Source organism: Ascidia mentula, chromosome 8 (assembly GCF_947561715.1).
Source record: "Ascidia mentula chromosome 8, kaAscMent1.1, whole genome shotgun sequence".
NCBI classification, from domain to species: domain Eukaryota; kingdom Metazoa; phylum Chordata; class Ascidiacea; order Phlebobranchia; family Ascidiidae; genus Ascidia; species Ascidia mentula.
Window position 1 is genome coordinate 17109067 of NC_138573.1, and position 9194 is coordinate 17118260.

Here is a 9194-nt window from a genome sequence, read left to right on the forward strand (position 1 = left end):
GTAGCTTGGGGCCAGTATAGCCAGCCCCTAAAGTAGGGTCCACGAAGCGGTTTTTGGAGGAAGTCTAAGGTCTTTGTGAGATTGTAACGTAATATTGCATATGTAGGTTTATGTGCAATGTTACTTGAGTCGTTTTGTGCTATCACTGAGTCATGTTAATTTACTCTAACAAGGCGTTAGGAAGGTAATCGTTCGCATACAATATTTTCAGAGCATTAGTCCTAACTGGGACAGCAAGTCGGAAAAATTTCGGACTGCTGCGATTCAAAGTTTAAGTACCACTGTTACATACAACAACTACATTTGTGATTGTTGAAACCAAACTAGCTATGCTTTGGAAGCAATTATTTTGGGTATTTGGTAACGTTATCTATATACTCTGCCGACATAGTTTTGATGTCACATAATTATGAATTTAGGCCCACAATATGTCTCGTTTTCGACCAATATTTGTGTTGAGTTGAACACGAAGGCCACTGTGACCCGAACAAACCACCTACGAAACAATTATTGCGACGGCCAAAGGTACACTGAACAATGGCATACTTGCATTGAACTGTGCATATTTTGGAACTTTCCGTACACAAGGGTAACTTAAAGTTGATGTTGAAATATTGCCTCTCAATTTGCATAGGGAATTGTTCTCATCCCTTTCTTAGAAAATCCGTGTGCATTTACTTTTTTTATAAGCTGTAGCCAGTGATATTTCTGTTACTTTACGCACTCACGTTTATTTGGTATCATTAACTCGGGTAACTCTGACAGTGAAGGAATTTTTTCTTTGCATTCGCATGACAGTTGTCCTCATTGAAAACATTTTTTTAATTAAGACGGTTCTGACCTTTCACGATTTTTTAACCTAAGATGTCTTAGAATTTAGCGTTCAAGTAAAGATGTCAGAAGCAGTAAACAGTTGTGTGATGATCTGGACGTGTATTTTGTTGATTTCTCGCTGTAAGTGTTTTATTCAACCATTTTGATTCAAGAAATGTACAAGTTCATTGTGAGCAAGGCAGTTAAAGTTCCATTGTAGGTTCCACATCGAAACCATGCACATATCGTTTCTTTTCAATGTCCAATGACAAACGAACTTGGCAGGATGCGAAGGAACGATGTATTGAGCTTGGTGGAAACCTTGCGAGAATTCCTGATGCCGAAACACAAAACAGACTTATTCGTCTTGCAAACAACAATAATAGAATACGTAAAAAAACATTTGTACCAATTTAAAACTGTTTGAATATTTTTTCCTATAAAAATTATCATGTCATTCAGAAACAGAAAGCAATTTTTTTTTCTTGTTTTCCAGCTTGTTTTTTTGGTGGTAGACGTTTTGGAGACAAATTTACGTGGCCGGACGGAGTTGTTTTTTGCCGGTGGAAAGGAACAGGTTTTCGTTTCGTAAATATTTTTCATGAATTATTGGCTAACCCATATTAATTACCATGATTAAAGTTGGAATTTTAGGAAAAAAATTATTCAAAGACTTCTTCTTTATCCTATGTTATATGTTTAAACCAAGCGGACAAAGAACGGATAGATAACAATCATAACTATATTAGTCAAAAATATCTTTAGAAAACATGTCGTTCGTTTCTTACGGTTTAAGGTTATGGTATGAATGGTATGCGACAAATGTCTTTGACCGGTAAAGAATATACAGCCTGGTTAAATAACATATATCCCGGAACTGGTGAATGTGTTCGACTTGAAAAACATTTCAAATGGGGGTGGTATGCTGGTGATTGCAACAGTAAAATTAACTATATTTGTGAGTTCAAAGGTGGGTTCATCAATATTGTAATATTTCAACGACTGACATGATGCTGTTTGCAGATCAACCACGAAAAATCGTATTTTCGCAAACAAGTTACTCTGCAATTGTCGGTGAAACAATCATTATCAAAGGAAAAATTACAGGACCTTATGTAGAAGATATAACTATCACAGCAATTTACAACCTAAACAGACGGGTAACTTTAGCAACCAACTACACGGGTGTGGACTTCAGTTATTATATCCAGGATGTTAGTCCATCTCATTTTGGTAACATTGCAATTGAAGCCATTGGAGTCGAATCGAAATGCAAATTTTCCAAGAGCACTTTTTTGAATGAAGGTAACAATAACAAGTTTGGTTAATGAAGGTGGGTTCCAGTACTGTAACATTCATTTACATTTACGCAGTAAAGATTGAGATTGACAGAAACATAATAGTTGCGGAAAACTATGAAAATCATGAATCTGTTAGTTGCTTTTTATCAGAAAACCATCCCACCCCAATAACATGGATGAGGTATAAAACGTTTGTTGATATCTGTGATTACAACTGTTGAAAAAAGTTATTTTACCACGCACTGCCAAATCAAACACATTTTTAGATCTTATTTTTACACTGCAATTGGAAATATTTGTTGTTAAATCCGTTGTACATGCAGCCCATTTGAGTGATATTTATCTTGTGGGTTAACCACCCCCTAATCGTCTCTACACACATGTATATAATCCTCAAAAGTTTGGGGACCCTGATGTTAGTGAACAAAATATTTGTCCAGAAGAACTAATACGTTTCAAAGCAAATGCAAGAAGTCAATTTTAGTGAAGAAATGAGGAAATAACAAGTGACATTTATTCCGCAGAAACGATGCAACGGTTTCCAACAAAAATAGTTCCAACGTTTACCAATCTGTCAGCACCACCCACAGTTCATCCACTCTTCACATAACAGTGAATGATGTGAGTGAATCGGGGAATTACACTTGCATGGGAACAAATAGGATTGGATCCAAACTGGAAATGAAGTATTTGCAAGTGTTTGGTAAGTCAACATTTTTTGTTTTTCAATTTTTTTTTTAAATTTTACGCAGTAATAACGATTTCGTTCGCATAGATAGTCATGCATGTGCCAGACAAAGCACACTAGTGAAAAACAAAAACAAAAAAAATCAAATATTTTTAAGGGGGGCGATCTTCCCTTCTTCGTTCCGCCCCAGACGTACACAGCAAAATTCATGGATACATTTAAAGTAAAAATCACCTTGTTTTAGTTAAAGTAAACATCACATTATCCACAAGAAATATGGACTTGGAACAATGGGAGAATGTAACGGTTGATTGCACTTCGTATGGAAATCCCAGGCCTGTGGTTAACTGGTACAGGTAAGATTGTAACATTTTAACAGGAATTGCTTATAAGATGTAAAACTTAACAGAAGGGTTTTTGCGTTACACCCTAATATTTGTAAAACTAATATCTTCCTCTTTATTGTTTTTAGGGGAGAAAATTTCATAACAAGCTTTGCATATTCGGTGTCGGTTTCCCAGCAAAAATTATCGCAAGGTCGATACCACGTGACGAAACGTCTTCACTTAACAAAAGTTTATGCAACTTATGGCGGAGTTTACGAATGTTGGGCACAAAACCACAAGGACACAAAACTGCTGTCTCTAACCAGAAAAGAAGTCACTTTGAAAGGTAGTAGTGACCATAAACTGTTGCAATCCCAGCTAAACTGTTAGAGGTATTTAGTTCGTCCAAACATAACACTTTCTGAGTCAGAAATTATTGCTAAAAAGTTTCATCGGCAATACGTTGATTGTGTCTCCTATGGGTTTCCAAGACCTAACGTCACATGGAAAAGGTAAACACATGATTTAGCATCAGTTCAACAAATTCGTAATTTTGGTTTTAAATTTTAGAAATAAATCTGTCATCGGAGCTTCAAATTCTAATATCTACACGAGTATTGTAAATAACACAAAGTATTCGCAAACAGCTCGATTAAATTTTATGATTGATAATGTTGCGGATTCAGGAAGTTACGTTTGTCAGTCAACAAACAATCATATTGACAAGGAGGAAAAGGCGTTTGTAATTAGTGGTATCCAATCGTAATGATTTGCTTTTATTGCTCTCATTTAACCAATGCATCCACAGTACCAGCAAATATATCGGTTACTCAAACCAGCAAAGTTGTTAGTATTCCAGAAACGTTTACGATTGGTTGTGAATCCTATGGTTTTCCATTGCCGACAACATATTGGATTCGGTAAAGCGATTGGCAAAATGAAAAATTTGTTTCGTACTCCGTATATTCATGAAATCAAAAATACATTGTGTCCATAGAAATGATCATGTGGCAAACTGCACTACTATCACCTCCTCGGTTTGCCAAGTTCGTACAACCGTCGGCGAATTCAAATCCATATCTTGGTTGAACTTAAAGATAAACCGCATAGAAGAAGCTGGAAGTTATCACTGCAAAGCCTTCAATATATTTGGTTTAAAAATGGTCTCAGAAACTTTTACACTTCTTGGTGAAACTGTGATGTTTTTCGTCCTAAGAATCTTATTGATATTTAGTTATTTTAACATTTTTAGTTGAGACAAACATTTCTCTCACTACAAATTACGTCAGATTGCTGGAAGGTGAATCTACAAACGTGACTTGTACTTCATTTGGATATTACACGCCTGTTGTTTATTGGACCAGGTAAAAAATAATTTTCGAAAAAAGCTAAGATTCAAACTTTTCTTTGACATTTTATTCTTAGATTTTTGGAAAATATATCGAATAAATCGTCAACACGAATATATTATGAAACATTTAACGTGGACAAATTTCAAACGTTAAGTGTGCTCAATATAAATGTTGCCGATGTTAACGATTCTGGTATTTTTATATGCCGAACTACATCAAATAACAAGAGTTTACGTATTATCGTTACAACCCCACAGCAGGTTGCCTTTGCAGCTGGTATGTATGCTTGTCTTGTGAGCAATGTTAGTCACACATGCAAATATTCATTCCTATTTATTGGGTTAGGTGTCAACGTATTTGTGTCAAAATGGTTCATTCCCACAGTTATTGGATTGTCTGTTTTGATTATTTTGCTCACATCTGTAGGTGTGGTAACCAAGTGGAGGTAAACTTTTCCGACCTTAATAAATCAAAAAAATGTTGTCCCATTTTAATTATTTGATATTTAGGGAAAAAATATGTGCAAGTATTTCCACACGAGAAAAAAACGCATCAGAAACTTCGTCAGAATTCAAAATGAATAAAGGAGTGAGCTGGAAGTACTCCCCAGGTATTCGGAAGATAAGACTTTTTAGGAATCAATCCGTTTTAAAAAAAGTTTACATTATAACCATTAGAGGATGGGCCTGATGACACTTATAACACACGGATACGTAAATTTTACTTAAGTGAATTTTACGCAAAGAGCACAGATAATTCACATAAAGCAATCAAATCACAATATCAGGTACGTGTATAACTTCTAACATTTAAGTTGCCAAAATATTCATTTAGTATTTGTTGGTTTGTGCACATAGAGTCATAGATTGTTGATACACAATTTATGTGGTATTTGCCTTTCAGAAAATAAGAAGACAATCAAGAAATGCTTTCAGCATTGAAACAGCAAAGAACAACCCATGTCGAAATCGTTACAAGAATATTTTACCATGTAAGTTGTTGTTCATTGCACAACGCAAGGTTGGTTGAAAGATTCACAAAACATTTAATGTCATGGGAACACTTATAACGATTTACTCATGTTTTAGACATTGGCATGTTTCATTTATTCCAGACGTAAACTTATCCCTTGATCAGTTGAAAGGGGAGTGGTTAGTCTTTCTCCATAATGATATAAAGCTGACCTGACTGATGCCAGACTGGTGATGATGGCATAAGTTTTAGCAACAATTTCTTGAACAAATAAAACATGTGAATGCTTATAGCACTATGGGCTACTCTGTTTATTCTCAGAGTTACTGGTTGGAAAAACAAATGGTTTCCTTCCTCACATTCAATACTTCATTTTTAATATTTTGTTGAATAAATTAACTTATATGCAAACAGTACGAGGTAAATTGTCCCGGAAGGGCATCACAAAATTTTCTGCATGATAATCTTTTCAAAAATACATAACATTTACATCAATTATGTCCGTAGACGATTACAACAGAGTGCTCCTTCGTGGACTTGAGGGCGATGAAAACGACTACATTAACGCATCATATGTAGAGGTTCGTCACCGTGCTGAATGGAGTGGAAAATAAACTCTTAACGTTTCTAATTAGGGTTTTAAACAACCAAACAAGTGGATTGCAACCCAAGGCCCCATCGATACAACTGTAAATGATTTCTGGACGATGGTTTGGCTACAAAAAGTCAGAGTAATTGTAATGCTTACAAATCCAGACCAAAATAAAAAAGTGAGTGTTTTATTATTAATTTAGATGCGTAGAACTCAACGCTTTTCACTGTTTAGTCAAGGTGTGCTCTTTACTGGCCCCAGACTTTCGCCCCCTTCAAACTGTACGGCCGTGTTAACTTGAAACTGCTTAAAGTCCTGAACAAACATGGTTTCATTGTTAGGAAAATGGCAATCGAAGAAGCAAACACCATATATGTTTCGGTATACTAGGCCTAAAAAGAATCTCATCGTTGTTTTGTTATATCGCTTTGCATCCAGGAACAACGAGTTGTGACTCACTACCAATTTCTTGCTTGGCCCGGTTGTGGAGTTCCACAAACAACAACTGACTTTCTCACATTCACAAACCAGGTTCAGAAGGAAATGGATCGCGTAAATCGAACTTTGCGAACTCAGGTTCCCACTGTGGTCCATTGTAGGTAAAACTAGTGATTATATACATTGGTAAACTCAGTGACAGCGAAATAACCTTCAAGTATATTTATCAAGCGGAGGTATTGGCAGAACTGGGACTTTTATTGGTTTTGTTTATTTGTTGGAGGAATTGAATCAAACTGGCTCAGTTGATGCTTTCAAGGCCGTTTGCCACCTGAGAGAGCAAAGAATGGAAATGGTGCAAAATGCGGTAAATGCTTTTTCTTTCCCCCGAGTTATTTTAACTTGTGTTAACTTCATTTGTTACATTTGTCTAGGAGCAATATATATTCTTGCACCACTTGATTGCACAAAGTGTTGAATGTTGCGAAACCCAAACAAATGTTTCTAGATTGAACGAAAACGTTGAGCAACTTAAATGGTTTGTGACCTGCATACAAAAAACTGATTAGCATAAAATGTAAATCATGCACTCACAGTTCACCTTCTTGAAGTGACGTCATCAACGAGATATACAGCTCGTTGAAGTTGTCTGACGTCATAGCTTCAACAAAGCCGACAAAGAATTGAACTCTTTAATATTCAGATTTTTTTCTACGTTGGGATTTTCGGTGTTCAAATCCGCGTTCGGGACAATTGCCCAAATGTCACAATCTCCCAAGAATCAGCTTAAAATTAACAATTCGTAATTGTGACACCTGTGACTCGACGAGACGCCGTTAGATATGTTTTAAAATTTGTGTCTCAAAATTGTCAAGGTTGTTGACGTAAATCTGCCTGGGATTGTAGTTTTGAAAAACATTGTAAGTTAATTACGTGAACCACTTATTCTATGTCATGCAAAACATCCTTTTGCGTTTTATATTTCTTCAATGACTTCAATGAGTTTCTTATCTGTGCTGCTACACCTGTACTTATGTTCAAAAATACACTTTTTTTTATACCGAAATTAAAAATATTTATTAGAACTTGTTCTATTACTATGTGAAGTCTGAACAACGATCATACAAACAGCTCAGTTGAGGTCGTTCCCACAACTACGTGCAAAGATTAAAATGCCAAACCTATGAAGACCAGTTTTATTATTATTAGATTTGCGTATTAACATTTTTCCCATAAAGACATAAATTCTACATGTTGTGCCTCTCTACACACTGACTAACAGCTAATGTCACGGTTGATGATAATGGAAAAGTTTAGTAGCTGATCTAGCTTAGGGCCAGTATAGGCGGCCCCTAAAGTTCACGAAACGGTTTTGGGAGGACGCTTTAAGCCTCGGGTCTTTGTGAAATTGTAACGTAATATTGCATATGTAGGTTTATTTGCAATGTTGCTTGAGTCGTGTTGTATCATCGCAGAGTCATGTTAATTTATTAAAAACAAAGCATAAGAAACGTAATCGTTCTCATACAATCTTTTAAGAGCATTAGTCCTAACTGGGACAGCAAGTGTGAAAAAATTCTGACTACTACGATTCAAAGTTTAAGTACCACTCTCACATTCAACAACTACATTTGTGAATATTGAAACCAAACCAGACATGAATTGGAAACGTTGCTGACGTAGATTTGATGTCGAACAAGTATTAATTTTTAGGACTAATGATCAGTCGTATCTCGTTTGTGAGGGCCGCTGTGACCCAAACAAACCACCCACGCAACAACTATTCCCACGGCAAAAAGCAACCTGAACAATGGCATATTTGCATTGCAAGATATTTTAAGCCTTGCATTGTGAATATTTTGGATCAATCCAAACAGCAGGTTAACTTAAAGCTGCTATGTCGAAATATATCTCTTCATATACATAAGGAATGGTTCTTATCCCTTAGAAAATCCGTGTGCAAATACCTTTTTTTTGAAGGTGTAGCCAGTGATTTTTCTGTTACATTACGCACTCACGTTTATTCGGTATCATTAACTCGGGTAACTTTGACAGTGAAGGATTACTTTCTTTGCATTCGCATGAAAGTTGTCCTCTTTGAAAACATGTTCCTTTCTTGAATAATGTGTTGACATCTTTTTGTGAGCACCAATGACAGGAGCAGTATTTTGTTATTTTCAACAGATCTCACCTTTCAAGAAAATTTAAACATTAATGTCTTAGTATTTAGCATTCAAGTAAAGATGTCAGAAGCAGCAGACAGTTGTGTGATGATCTGGACATTGTTTTTGTTGATTTCTCAAGAGTTTGGCTGTAAGTGTTTTATTTAACTATTTTGATTCAAGAAATGTACAAGTTCATTGTGAGCAAGGCAGTTATCGTTCCATTGTAGGTTCCTCATCGAAACCATGCACATATCGTTTCTTTTCAATGTCCAATGACAAACGAACTTGGCAGGATGCGAAGGAACGATGTATTGAGCTTGGTGGAAACCTTGCGAGAATTCCTGATGCCGAAACACAAAACAGACTTATTCGTCTTGCAAACAACAATAATACAATGCGTAAAAAAACATTTGTACTAACTTAAAACTGTTTGGATATTTTTTCCAATAAAATTGATCACGCCATTCAGAAACGGAAAGCAATTTTTTTTTCTTGTTTTCCAGCTTGTTTTTTAGGTGGTAGACGTTTTGGAGACAAATTTTCGTGG